The following is a 14,635-nucleotide window of genomic DNA, read 5'->3' as shown; positions in this document are numbered from 1 at the left end:
ACTATTAACAAGTACAACCTACTTTCTTTAGGAACTGTTTTTCATTTATTCATTTTTTAATTTAAGACCTTTGTGAACAGGTGTTTTCAGTTTGTTGACTTTTTAAAATCAAGTTGTAAGCTTTTATTACAAATTAAAAATGAAGTTCTTTTTTTAGGATTTATTTATTTATTATACAGTATTCTGCCTGCATATGTGCCTGCACCCCAGAAGAGGGCACCAGATCTCATTGTAGATGGTCGTGAGCCACCATGTGGTTGCCGGGAATTGAACTCAGGACCTTTGGAAGAACAGACAGTGCTCTTAACCTCTGAGCCACCTCTCCAGCCCCTAAAAATGAAGTTCTTAAAAATCTCAACTTGACCAGATATGAAACAATTTTAAAACCATTAAAGGTGGATTGAGAAAAACCAGGCCTTGAAAAAAATCATGTTTGCCATTACAAAAAAAAAAAAGACATTGTTATGAAAAATAATAAAAACCCATGCTGCATAGACAATGCAGATAGTTCTAGAGTATCTGGTCAACAGGGAAAAGCAAGCACATTTAAGGTCTTCAGATCTAATCATTGTTCTCTTCTTGTGGCTCAAATTTCATTTTCATTTTTCCTGGTTGGATGACCAAGCCGGCTGATTGTAGAGATGGTTAGCCTGCATTTAGTCAGCCCCGCCCTGCTCAGCCTGGGGAGCCTGCGGATTCTCAGCTGGTGGATCTGCTGCCTTTGTCGCTTTGCCATCTTGTGGTTTAGGGGTCTCCGGGTGTCTGCATCTGTACTTGAAGTTGCGGCCACGCCGACCTTGAGGTGGCTGCTGACCTTGGGTCTCAGAGGCTCCTTGATGTTCCTTGTCCCTTCCTTGTGGTCCTCGCTAGGCTGTCTTTGGAGAGGAGGGCCCCTGCGGGATCTTGGTGTGTAGCCCTGATTCATATTCCGTCTCACTAGTCTGCCTTGCTCTCGTGCACCCTGCTTGTCAGCACCTTCCATCACTTTTCCTTGCCCAGGGCGGCTGGAATACTGTGGTGGGCGCCCACAGCGTCTCCGCAAAGCAAAAGGTGCGAACCCTCGCTGAGGAAATGGCCAGCGCTGTGGGGCCTGGTCTTCAGTAGAGCTTTTCGCTCCCTCACTCTTTTCCTCACTCTAGCTGTTCTGGCACTTATGCTGGTGATGGCGTGGAGGACCCCTCTGATCTGCACAGCGTGTGTTCCGGTCTGCCGCGTATTTACTGCCTTGAACAGCGATTCCACCAGGACCTGTAACGTTTGCTGCCTCCGCGCCCCTGTCTCCTTCAACAATATCAAACTCCACGGTCTCTCCATCTCCTACACTGTGAAAGTACTTCCTGGGGTTGTTCTTCTTTATGGCCGTATGGTGCACAAATACGTCTTCCCCGGTGTCATTCCTTGTGATGAAACCGTATCCGTTCCTTAGATTGAACCATTTTACTGTTCCCAAAACCTTGGTCTGGGTGACCTTCTTCTTGTCCTGGCGGGCGGGTGCCTCCGATGTGGGGCCCCCTGTGCCTCCACTCCCTGTGCCATTCTCCTTGCATCTGGGTTTGGTGGCTGCTGCACTGAGGGCGGCGGTGAGGGTGGTGGGCAGCGACTGCTGTGTCTTGGCCTTTCTGCTCATAGTTGAGGTGGTGGCAACTGCGGCCTGCAGTCAAGGCCAAGGCCCCTCCAGGGTCTGATGTTGACTAGGCCGCCAGGGCCGTGGGGCCCTCAGGGCTCTCTCTGGCTTGCTCTTGGTTCCCACTACCAATCAAACTAACTCAAAAATGACAACTTGATGTCACAACTCGGACTCTCATAGAAGGAAATGAAGGTAAGATAAGAAGAGTCTCACAAATATAGACATAAAGATCCTGGATATGGTTGAAAGTTCTAAATAGAATTCAGTTGAAGTTCTAGAGTAATTTCCATTCATGTCACAAACAAGGTGAGGGTGCCTGCTGTCCTTGCTATTAATACCATTAGGAGTCTCCTTTGTCAGGCCATGGTGGTGCACACCTTTAATTCCACCACTCGGGAGGCAGAGGTAGACCGACCTCTGTGAGTTCGAGGCCAGCCTGGTCTAAGGAGCGAGTCCAAGCCAGCCAAGGCTACACAGAGAGTAGGGACTGTGATAAGAAGTGGAGGCTATGGAGCTGGAGAGATGGCTCAGAGGTTCAGAGCATTGACTGCTCTTCCAGAAGTCCTGAGTTCAATTCCTGGCAGCCACATGGTGGCTCCCAGCCATCTATAATATGATATGGTGCCCTCTTATGGTCTGCAGGTGTACATACAGGTAGAGTACTGTACACATAATAATAAATAAATAAATCATTTTTTAAAAACTTCTGACCCTTTTTTATACATACTGCTTCAGCTATTATACTACTTGTTACATTTTTTTTTTGAGACAGGGTTTCTCTGTGTAGCCTTGGCTGTCCTGGACTCTCTTTGTAGATCAGGCTGGCCTCCAACTCACATTGATTCGACAGCCTCTACCTTTGAGTGCTGGGATTACAGGTGTGTGGCACCACACCCAGCTATTTGTTACCTTGTTGTATATTAATTTATGGATAGGCCACGAAACATACAAACAAGACTGTTCAGCCTCTAATTGATTATGGAATGTTGAAACACAAGGTGCAGAAAAGGACTGTAGTTGGCACTTGGAAGCTACTTTTCCTAAAATGTATTGGTGGAAACTAAAAACAGGATGAAAGTGTGTCATTTCTGCCTTTATTTTGTATCTTTCTTGTTTACTTAGGGCCACCTGCTTAGTTCCGCACATAGGCGTGTCAATTGCAGCTATCTAGAAACAAATGGTACCTAATTTCATTGCCCATTGCTATTGCAGACCATAAGGTACATTGTTGTCCTAAACCTACAATTTCCCTTGAATCTAGAAACAGGCAGGACAAACGACACTCTAAGATAAGAGTAATTATCAGTGATGAAGATATTACTCCCCAGAACAGATCATATTGTAAAAAACCAAATATGTTCTTTCAGTAGACAACAATAATTAACAGATTAAACAAAGCCAGGTGTGGTGGTTGCACTCCTTTAATCCCAACACTCAGGAGGCAGAGGCAGGTGGATCGCTGTGAGTTCCAGGCCACCCTGGTCTACAAAGCAAGTCCAGGACAACCAAGGCTACACAGAAAAATCCTGTCTCAAAAAAAAACCCAAAAAACAAAACAAAATCAAATTCATAATAAACAAAAGAACACACAATTTAAAACCGAATATAAATAGCAAAGATGTGATCAATATAGCATACATGAAGCTTTATATCAACCTGACACAAGGTAAAGTGATTTTGGAACTTCAATTTTTTTAAAAAGGTGAAATCTATTCATTTGTAGAACTAACATCTTCTTATAAGCACAATAATGAAGAGATTGTACCTTAGGAAACTGAATAAGATTTTCTCTTGTTGTTGCCCTTGAAGAACTAAACTATAATTATGTATGCCTGGGAGAAGGCCATTTGGCAAGGAACTGTGAGCAATCTCTTAGGCCATGCCAGGCCCATAGTTAACAAGTTACAGCTGTATGACACTGAATTATGTCAATAAACATGTGAGCTTAGAAGAGGATTCCAAGGTCCAGAAAGGAATGTAGGCTGGTCAAAACCTTGACTGCATCCTTGTGAGACCCTGTACAGAGGAAGTAACTGGGCCTAGATCAGATTCCTGAAACATAGCTATGAACTATTCGTTGTTTAAGTAGATATGCTTATGGTAACTGTGTAACTCAGCTATAGCTGGCCTATACACTGAGGAGTAATTTGGCCTTTGGTCTCTATTAGCACATCATGTGGTATTTTTAAAAGAATGGCTCTCCACTACCAAGAGAGTAGTTCTGCTCCAGAGCTTAAGAGAGCTGCATTGTGACTTTCCTAGGGGTTTGCCTGAAAGTAAATCTAAACAGATCTGCTAGTAAGATGATCTATAGGCCTGCTACAGAAACCACCCTCCCCTGCCCCAACATCAACTGAAACTAGCATCCATCTAGTCACAAAAAAAAGGTCAGAATGAGTCAATATTCTCAGAGTATGTATTGTGTACATACAGTACTATGCCTCTGTCTCACTGGTCAGGGGTGCAAAGTAAAGGATTTTGGACTTTACTTTAGAGTGGGTGTTCTGTCCCAGACTTCCAAATCTGTAAAAATTCTCAAAAATGAATATATTCATCAATATAATAAGTTAATATGATATTTTGTACAGTGTCAAGATGGTCCTAAACATATTAATCAGAAGAGTTAAGATAATGCTGAAGTAGAGAGTAAGCATGTCCTTCTCATGTAAACTACTCTTTAACTGTCTATTGATACATAATTTGCATGCAAAATATGGTGAATGTGTGGTCTTTTAACATTTGTTTATTTATTCTATATTCATTTTGTCTGCATGTATGTCTACCCCATGCGTGCTGGCACTCACAGAGGCCAGGAGAGAGAGCATCTGATCTTTTAGAGCTGGAATTACATTGTGAACCACCATGTGGGTGCAGGAAATCTAGCCAAGGTCCTCTGCTAGAGTAGTAAGTGCTCTTAACTCTCCAGCCCCAAGAATTTAGACAGTTGTAGACGTCAATGTAACTAATATTCAAAACTACACATGTAACTATCACTCCTGAAAGTACACTCATGTTTTTTTTCCCAGTTAATCTCTTGCTAAGCCAAAGGCAAACACTTTCTAGTTTCTTTCTACATGGATTTAAACTGCCTGAATCTTGGCAATCATGTTATGGAGTCATACAACATGCCTTTTTATGTGCCTTGGCTCTTTTTGTTATTGAAAAATAAAATCATTCATATTACATTTCAATTGCTATCCCATCCCGTGCATCCTCCCATTCCTCCCTCCCTCCCGCTTTCACCCCGTTCCCCTTCCCTATGACTGTGACTGAGGGGAACCTCCTCCCCTTGAATATGATGCTAGGGTATCAAGTTTCTTCTTGGTAGTCTGCTATCCTCCCTCCAAGTGCCATCGGGCCTCCCCATCAAGGGGACGTGGCCAAATATGGAGCACCAGAGTTCGTGTGAAAGTCAGTCCCCACTCTCCACTTAACTGTGGAGAATGTCCTGTCCCTTGGCTAGATCTGGGTAGGGGTTTAATGATGACTGCACGTATTGGCCTTGGCTGGTGCCATAGATTGAGCAGGACCCCTGGGCCCAGATCCACCCATCATAGTGTTCTTCTTGTACGTTTCTAGGACCCTCTGGATCTATCTATTTCCCTATCTCCTATATTTCTCTCACCTTAGGATGTCCTCCCCTCTATCTCACTTTCCTGGTAAGTGAAGACTTTCATGGGACATGCCCCTTGGGCTAGGTTCCAGTTATAAGTGAGTATATACCCTGTGAGTCTTTCTGCTTCGGGTTAACTCACTCATTATGATCATTTATAGTTCAATCCATTTGTCCACAAATTTTGGGAATTCATTGTTTTTAATAGCTGAGTAGTATCCCTTAGTGTATATGTACCACAGTTTCTTTATCCATTCTTCTACTGAGGGACACTTAGGCTGTTTCCATGTTCTGGCTATTATGAATAAGGCTGCTATGAACATGGTTTGTGCCTTGGTTCTTTTGTCCAAATAATGCAAAGGGGTTTGAGACTGTGAGCTGTTTTCAATTCTCCCTACTAATACACACCAAATAATGTTCAAGATCTGACTTTTACCATTTACTTGAAGGCAGTAAGGATTCGTGAGATGCAACCGGAGGGGAAAGTGCCATCTAAGAAGGCACTTACTACTTAAGTCTATCATCATGCAAGGTTTGTGAAAAAGAAAGCTATTCCCTCGAAAAGGAAAAGGGCTAGTCTGCCAGCAAGAAAAGGTGGAGGAACTTGACTTCACATTATTGGGATTCATCCTCCCAAAAAAAGCAGCAATGATCTCTACGCTCCATTATTTCCCTCTTTGATGTTGACATAGTGAACCTGGAAATACTGTAGTTTGTGCATTTGGTTATTTTCATAGCTGGACCACACCTATCATCAGATCCTAAGTCTGATGATTTTTATAGTGCAATCTGTCTGCAGCTTCAGGATAAAGGTCTCCTTTACGGCTCGCATAGAAGCAGAGTTTCTACTACAGTCAAGAGCAAACACTACTCTCTAAAATACACATGAAGAGCGTTGTTTGTAGGCCAACTAGGTATGATAACCACATGACTTGTCCATATCTTGTTCTCCACCTATGTATCATACCTGTAAAATAGCACCTACCACAGACAAAAGCCCAAGTAATTGTAGTACCACTCATAGGGAGGGGATTACCATACCACTTAATATATACTATATAGTCCCTTTTGCTTTAGGGCAGCTGAGCAATACAGATCTAATACCCAATTGTGACCACTTGATTTCAAGAACTAATTCTTGACTGGTAAGATGGCTTAACAGGTAAAATGCTTCGTGCAGAAGCCTAAGGGCCTGAGTTTGATGCCTGGAACCCATGGTGGGAAGAGAGAGCCAGTTCCTAAAAGTTGTACACTGGCTTTCATATGCACACTATGGTGCGCACACATGCACACAATAATAATATTTTAAAAGAACTAATTCTAATATCAAATGTCTTAGCCAGAATCCCTTACAAAACATAGTGTGGATCAGAAATCAAGTATTCATCATCCTGGTGTGTAAACCCAAGACAACAGAAACAAAGAAAAGGAAAAGAGGTGTATTAGGGAAGGAAATCTGTAAATTCATGAGCTATGCAATGCACGGTCTCATGGGCTATTACCTTTTAAAACTGCAAGTCAGCAGCCAGGTATGTACATGAATTTTTTTCTAGACTGATTGAAAGCAAACACACACACACACACACACACACACACACACACACACACACACACACTGCAGTACGTTAAGGAAGAAAGTAAGAGAAATTTCTCTGCCTGCCCCCCTCATACCTCTTGATTTCCATCAGTCAAGGTTTATATCTCAAGGAGCTGACACTCCTTTCCAGGTTACATCGTTTAGTCCCCTGACAGCTTTTCACAGATCTAGACACTGTGCCTATAGAGTGCAATTGAACTCAAGAGGCCAGTGAATGAGAGCTTAGCAGGAAGTGGCTCAGTGTGCAGAACGTGAGAACCATTCAGGCACAGGGCTTCAGTGAAGACTGGGAGCTCAGAAAAGATGCCAAAATCAGAAAGGTAGCGGAACAATCTGGGAAGTGAACAGCATCTTGGAAAACAATCTAAGAATGCAGAAAATGTGTGCCCAATATGGAAGAATAGTTTGGACTGCAACAGGAAAAATTGGGGTGGAGAGCCAAAGACCAATTTAGGGTACATTTTAAAGAGAATGCCAGCAAAACTGTTTAATGAACTTAACATGAGGAGCTAGGCAAAGGGAGGATTCATGGAAAACTCCCATATTTTTTGTAAGCTGAGTAACTTGAGAGATCATTATATCATTTCTGAGATATATGATACAAAGAAGAATGAACTTGGCAGGAAGAAAATTAATATTTAGTTTAATACAGTCCAAATATTTGGTCAAAATAATTTTTTGGGGGGTGGCTTGTTTTTGTTTGTTTGTTTGTTTGTTTTTTGGTTTTCGAGACAGGGTTTCTCTGTGTAGCCTTGGCCATCCTGGACTCACTTTGTAGACCGGGCTGGCCTCGAACTCACAGCGATCCGCCTGCCTCTGCCTCTTGAGTGCTGGGATTAAAGGCGTGCACCACCACGCCCAGCTATGGGTGGCTTGTTTTTTTAGCTAAAGAATTACACATAATAACTAAAGTTTATTATTAATTCAGCCAAAGGCCATTCTTATGTGTGGATAATGCCAGCTGCAGCCAGGCATGGTGGTACACACCTGTAATCCCAGCACTCAGGAGGCAGAGGCAGGCGGATTACTATGAACTTGAGGCCAGCCTGGTCTACAAAGTGAATCCAGGACAGCCAAAGCTACATAGAGAAACCCTGTCTCAAAAAAACAAAATAAAACAAAAAACAAATACTAGCTACCACTTTCATGACATAGTTGACAGTGCATGGAATAGCCTCCCAAGATCTCCCTGTACCTATTAGCCCAATGGCCAGCATCTGCATTCTAATAATCTATTGTTATTTTGCAAATCATCCAAAACTTAGCAGCATTTATGTTGGTCACTGACAAACAACACAAAATTGAGCTCAGTGGGCTAGTCTTTCTATCATATAATGACAATTGGGAAAGTTCAACTGGAATCTATGTCCAAGGTGGTGGCTCATATTTATACTGGCTGGAAACATTGGGTTGACACTATGCTGGGAGCTCATCCAGGACTAAAGACTAGGAAGCTGAGCTGTTTTCCACAGAGACCTCTTAGTCTGACTTTCCTAAAAATACAACATGCTCAGAAACAAGAAGCTGAAGCCACTGGTTTCCTAAGTAATAGGCCCAGAAAATGGCATATATTATCACATTGTGTGGGTCAAGCAGAGTTGCAGAACCTAGATTCAAGGACAGAGAACAAGGTATCATCTCTCAATGGAAACCATGTCAAAACTTTAGGAGGAGTTATTCTTTTGAATGGCATGGATTAGAAATCATATCCTGGTGATAGCAAATTGCCCTGATAATGTGCATCTGGGTCACACACAGAGGACAACTGAACATTTGTTTTCAGCTTATGTAATTTATCAGATGCGCGTTTGATAGTCATTAGTGCTCTAAGAATGAAATCTAGGGTAGAAATGATAGTACTAATAATAATATAGCTACTCTTTTTGTGTGTTTGCCCTGAATCAGAAATTATTCCCAGTGCTCTACGTGTTTTAGTTCCTTGGTCTTCCCAATAAGCCCACAAGGTAGCAATGTGATACTGTATCTTATGGATGCTAAATTAAAGTCATAGAACAGTTAAATAATTTTCCCATAACCATAAAACCAGGAAGCAGTATAGCTTAGATCTCAGTCTAGATCTACATAACTCAACATGTCCATACTAAAAACCAGGATGCCATGTTGGAAAGGTAGAGGTGGGCTTGCCAGAAACAGTCTGCCAGATTTCAGTCCTCAAGGCTTCATGAAGACTTCATCAGAAACAGCCTTATATGGAAAAGTATGTACAAAAAGTTAGAATCGTTGAGGGTTTCCATGACAGAATGTTCCTGGCCTGTGGCAGCATGAAAGGCAACAATATTTAATGTAGAGTACCCCTTTTTTCCCCAGACTTATTCTACATGCTCTCTCTGCATTTATCTCATACACTTCTCTAAACAACTGTGTAGCAATTATTGCTTTTATTGCTGCTTACAGTTGAGGAAGCTGAGATGTTAAGTAAATCACTCAGTGTCTTACAAGTGTTAGTTAAATGGTTCCACCTCTGCTTTCACTTTAAACCCCCACCCAATCATTATGAGTGCTGTCTGTAGCCAGGTAAGTTTGGCATGGAGATATCTGTGCTAAAGCCCTGGGGGAAATATTGTTGGAAATTTGAGGAGGTACCTAGAGAGACCTCAAGTCCATGTGATCCATTTTATTGTTCTGACCCAGGTGCCACCTGCAGTTAGTAATCCCATTTTAGAGTATAGCCCTTCATAGCTACTTCCTTTCGTCCAAGAACTCCTTAGCAACCAAGAGTATTGATCCCACAAGGCACAGGATAGCTGAGCAAATCCATCTCCAATTATTTCCCCTTTATTCCCAGTTAATTAATAGCTAACTATTGAGGGGAGATTAAAAGAATTGACTTCCTGATGACACTGAGCAATTAAGATTTTAGCTCTCTTCACAAGTCGAATCACCACTAATCGGAGATTAATAGAGATGAATCCCTTTTCTATCTCATTCCTATTTTGTAACCAACTACCCATTGCAGGCTTCTGACCCTACCAGGATGCTTTACTGGAAGCAAGTTTAAATCTTGGCCCAGTCAAGCAAACATTTACAGCCAATTAACCTATTGTTAATGACAAAACAGCTAGCTGTCCGGAAATGGGAAGAAGTAGAGTAAGGGAGCCTACATTTCAGCATGCCAGCAGGTCCACTTAATGCTTCTTTTTTGTTTGTTTGTTTTTGGTTTTGTTTTTGTTTTTTGAGACAGGGTTTCTCTGTGTAGGCCTGGGACCAGGCTGTCCTTGAACTCACAGCGATCCACCTGCCTCTGCCTCCTGAGTGCCACTTAATGCTTTTTCAAAGGATTACTAAAGAGATTATATACAGACCTTCCTAACTTCCTCTTCTGCCATTTTTTTTTTTTTTTTTTTTGCTTTCCATTCTTTTTTTTTATTGTTTCTTTTGTTTTTGGAATTATAATAAAATTATATAATTTCTCCCTTCCTTTTCCTCCCTCCAATCCCTCCTTCATACCACCTTCTTGTTCTCTTTCAAATTTATGACCTCTTTTTTTTTAAACTAATTCTTACACCAAAGTCTCAGGGGTCATTGTGGAAAAGGAGGCAGAAAGGTTGTAAGAGCCAAAGAAATGGGGAGTTTACTGCAAGATTGTGTCTCCAAGGAATGTTAGAAGCTACAGTCATAAAGCTTCACTAACAAGTCTGCCTAAATGTGAGTTGAATAAATACAATAGCTATGCTAATGTGGATGGAAGATAAGCCCTTGAGGTCAGTGCATGTTTTTAAAACCTGGCTCTATTCAAATTCAGCCTCTATTTTATGTACATGGTTGTTTTGCCTGCATGTATGTCTATACACAACTTGGACACCTTGCGCCCACAGAGGACAAAAGAGAGCATCAGATCCCTTGGAATAGGAGTTAGAGATAGTTGCGATGTACCACAAAGGTCCTGGGAACCAAGCCCAGGTCCTCTGGAAGAGCAACAAGTGCTCTTAACTGTTGAACTCTCTCTCCAACTCAAGCCTCTCTGTGTTTTTTCTTATCGCTGTTGTTTTGGTTTTTCAAGACAAGGTGTGTTGCTATGGCTTTCCTGGAACTCACTCTGTAGAGCAGGCTGCCCTCAAACTCAGTGATCTGCCTGACTCTGCTTCCCAAGTGCTGGGATTAAAGGCGTGCGTCACCATGTCCAGCTTGTCTCTCTCTGTGCGTCACCATGTCCAGCTTGTCTCTCTCTGTTTTAACAGAGTACAGAGTCTCTAGTCTTGGGCAGTCAAGAGAACTCAGAGGATTAAAACTGCTTGTAGCCGGGCGGTGGTGGTACACGCCTTAATCCCAGCACTTGGTAGGCAGAGGCAGGCAGATGGCTGTGAGTTCAAGACCAGCCTGGTCTACAAAGTGAGTCCAGGACAGTCAAGGCTACACAGAGAAACCTTGTCTCAAAAAACAACCTGCTTGTGTAGAAGCTTGACAACCTGAGTTTCATCCTCAGGTCCCACAGGTTGCTCTCTGACCTCCGCATGTGTGCCATGACAGTGACATGCCATGCACAGAAGCGCTTTTTAAAAATAAAGTAACTTCTAAAAAATAAAATATATAGCCTAGAGAGGAATAAAGACCTGAACACGAAAAAATCTATCCATTTGGGCCAATAATAAATTCTTAATATAAGTTTTCAGACTGATGCCCTAGTGTTAAATGTGTCTTTTATCTTACAATTACCTTGGGTGATGCTTATCAAAGTCTATCCTTGGACATCAGTGTGCCTCTGGCCAGCTGCTTCCTTCCAGAATGGCTCTCCTTGGTCTGTGATAAAGTGCTTTAATTTCTATAAATCTGTTGCTAGGCCCACACCTGGAGATCTGAAGGCTGTCTTCTATCTTGGCCTGATTCTGCCCATACCAATAATAGCAGTATAGCCTACCTTATTAGACTTATGAATGACACTTTCATGTCTTCTCTACTTGACAAATTCTCAAAACTAGAAGTTCAAACCTTGTTTCTCAAGGGGACAAAGTCATACACCAAGACAAATATATACTCTCTCAGAGCCAGAAAAAAACAGCAAGTGTGTTTGGTATCAAGTTAAAAATAAAATGAGTGTGGGGTGGGGTGAAGGCTCAGTCAGTAAATGTTTTGCCATGCAAGCATGGAGACCTGAGTTCGGCTCCAGAACACATGTAAAAAGATTGGCATGGGGAAAAAAAAAGATGGGCATAACAAATACAAACTAGTAATGCTAGTGTTAGGGAGATACAGACAGGTGGATCCCTGGAGCTCACCTATCAGCCAGTGTAGCACCAGATCAATGATAGACCAATGTCTCAAGACACATGATCGTGGTTACTGAATAATGACAGTCCAAGGTTATCCTCTGGCCTCCAAATGCATGCAGAGATGTAGACACACGCTAAAAAGGAAAAGGAATTCATCAGTCATCTTGTTCACAAACCTACCAAGCTGGAGAGTATACCAAATTAGCTAGACATTACAGCTATTGGGGGTTTTAAAGGCCTCATAGTCTTGAAGACAGTAGAACTTTTGATCCATAAGCTTCCTTCCCAGAAGTAGATGAGGAAAAAAAATGTGCAGGACTTTGTGCTGATTACTTTTATTTCAACTTGACACAAACTGGAGTCAAGGGAACTCCAATTGAGAAAACTCCCTCACCATATTGGCCTGTTGGCATGATGTGGTGCATTTTCTTGATTTATGATTTATATGATTGGTCTCAGGTAATGTGGGTAGTGTCAACCCTACCTGTGGTCCTGAGTTCTGTACTAAAGCAGGCTGAACATGCCAAGGGAAACAAGCTAGTAAGCAGTACTTCCTCCATGGCCATCAGCCCCTGCCTCCAGGTGCCTGCCCTGACTTCCCTTTGATGATGAACTATGATGTGGGAATGTAAGAAACCCTAACTAAGACAGGCTTCAAAATGAATGGATTTTACAGTCCAGAGTGTAGCCACAGTGTGGTTCTGAAGGCTGATGAAACATACCTGGTGCTTTTGTTTGAAGGTTTTTAACCTGTGAGTCATCTGTGATTAAAAAAAAAAGAGTCTGTAGTGCCAGGCATGGTGGCTCACGCCTTTAATCCCAGCACTCGGGAGGCAGAGGCAGGAGGATCGCTGTGAGTTCGAGGCCAGCCTGGTCTACAAAGAGAGTCCAGGACAGCCAAGGCTACACAGAGAGACCCTGTCTCGGAAAAAAAAAGTCTGTCATTCCCAAAGATGTTTTGTTAGGCTGCTAATATGTTATAAAGACCTCACATTACAATTAACTAGATCTGAGGACAAGATCCATTCATGGAGTGCTGTTGAGCGAAAGAGGCTCCCTGAGGCTCTATCTATAGGCAGTTAATGGTTTCTGAGTGTTGGAAAAGAAGTTTTCTTCAGTGGAGTAGCTAAGAGTAAGTTGTTTATGTTCTTGCAATAACCCCTCAACCGTGCTCCTGTAAGGAACCCTAATTAAAGTCACCAGTTTGCCCAAAATATAAGAAATAAAAGTAGTGAGGAGACTGGGAGAAAGAAAGGGATCAAAAAAGTGGGAGGGGGCATGAGAGAGTAACAAGAGTTGACAGTACACATATGAACACATCATAATAAAACCCATTAGTCTATGTAATTAATATATGCTAATAGAATTTCAAAGTTTGTATATGTCTGTATGTCTGTCTGTCTTCTGGAGGCCAGAAGTGTTAAGTTCTCTGGTGAGTAACAGGTAGCTGTGAGCTGCCTGGTATGGGTGCTGGGAACTAAACTCAGGCAAAATGCAAGAGCAATATGTATTCTTTTTTGTTTGGTTGGTTTTTGTTTCTCGAAACAGACTTTCTCTATTTGGCCCTGGCTGCCCCTGAACTTGCTCTGTAGACCAGGCTAGCCTTGAACACAGAGATCAACCTGCCTTTGCCTCCCAAGTGTACCACTACAACTGGATGAAATATGTGTTCCTAACTACTGAGCCATCTCTTTATCTCCTAATACAAACATTTTTAAATAAAAACATTTTAAGAAGAGCTTAAGGCAATTTTAAATTTTTTAAAACATGTATTTATTATTATATATATAGTTTTCTGCCTGCATGTACACCTGCAGACCAGAAGAGGGCACCAGATCACATTATAGATGGTTTTGAACCACCATGTGGTTGCTGGGAATCAAACTCAGAACCTTTGGAAGAGCAGTCAGTGCTCTTAACCTCTGAGCTATCTCTCCAGCCCCAGTTTTATACTTTTTGTTTTTAGTTTTGGTTTGGTTTTTCAAGACAAAATTTCTCTGTGTAGCTCTGTCTGTCCTGGAACCAGCTCTGTAGACCAGGCTGGCCTCAAACTCAGAGAGATCCACCTGCCTCTGCTTCCCACGTGCTGGGGTTAAAGGCATGCACCACCACCACCTGGCCAGTTTTATAAAGTTTAGTTTTAAACTATGTGAAACATCTTGTGTATTAGTTTACTTCTCTGTTGTTATGACAAAACATTGTCCAAACACAATTTGGTGAGGGTCAGGGAGGCAAGGAAAGGTTTATTTGGCTTACATGTCAAACCACAGTCCGTCACTTGAGGGGACTCAGGGCAGAAACCCAAGGCAGGAACCTGGAGGCAAAAAACTGATGCAGAGGCCATGGACGGGTGCTGCTCACTGGCTTGCTCCTCATGGCTTGCTCCCCATGGCTTGATCAGCCTGCTTTTTTTTTAATATGACAGTGCCAGCCAGAGTGATGCACACTTTTATTTTATTTTAAGTGCATTGATGTGAGGGTGTCAGGTCCTCTAGAATTGCAGTTACAGACAGTTGTGAGATGCCATGTGGGTCCTGGAAATTGAACTTGCATCCTCTGGAAGAGCAGAC

General features: G+C 42.2%; 1 pseudogene; it reads right to left on the bottom strand.

The window, feature by feature from the left end:
- Positions 1–560: 560 nt before the first annotated feature.
- LOC127185923 (Y-box-binding protein 1-like) lies at positions 561–1,627 on the bottom strand (annotated as a pseudogene).
- Positions 1,628–14,635: the final 13,008 nt, after the last annotated feature.

This window comes from Acomys russatus, chromosome X, assembly GCF_903995435.1.
Source record: "Acomys russatus chromosome X, mAcoRus1.1, whole genome shotgun sequence".
NCBI classification, from domain to species: Eukaryota; Metazoa; Chordata; class Mammalia; order Rodentia; family Muridae; genus Acomys; species Acomys russatus.
The sequence above is the reverse complement of the archived record's forward strand: the minus strand, read 5'-3'. Positions and strand labels throughout refer to the sequence as shown.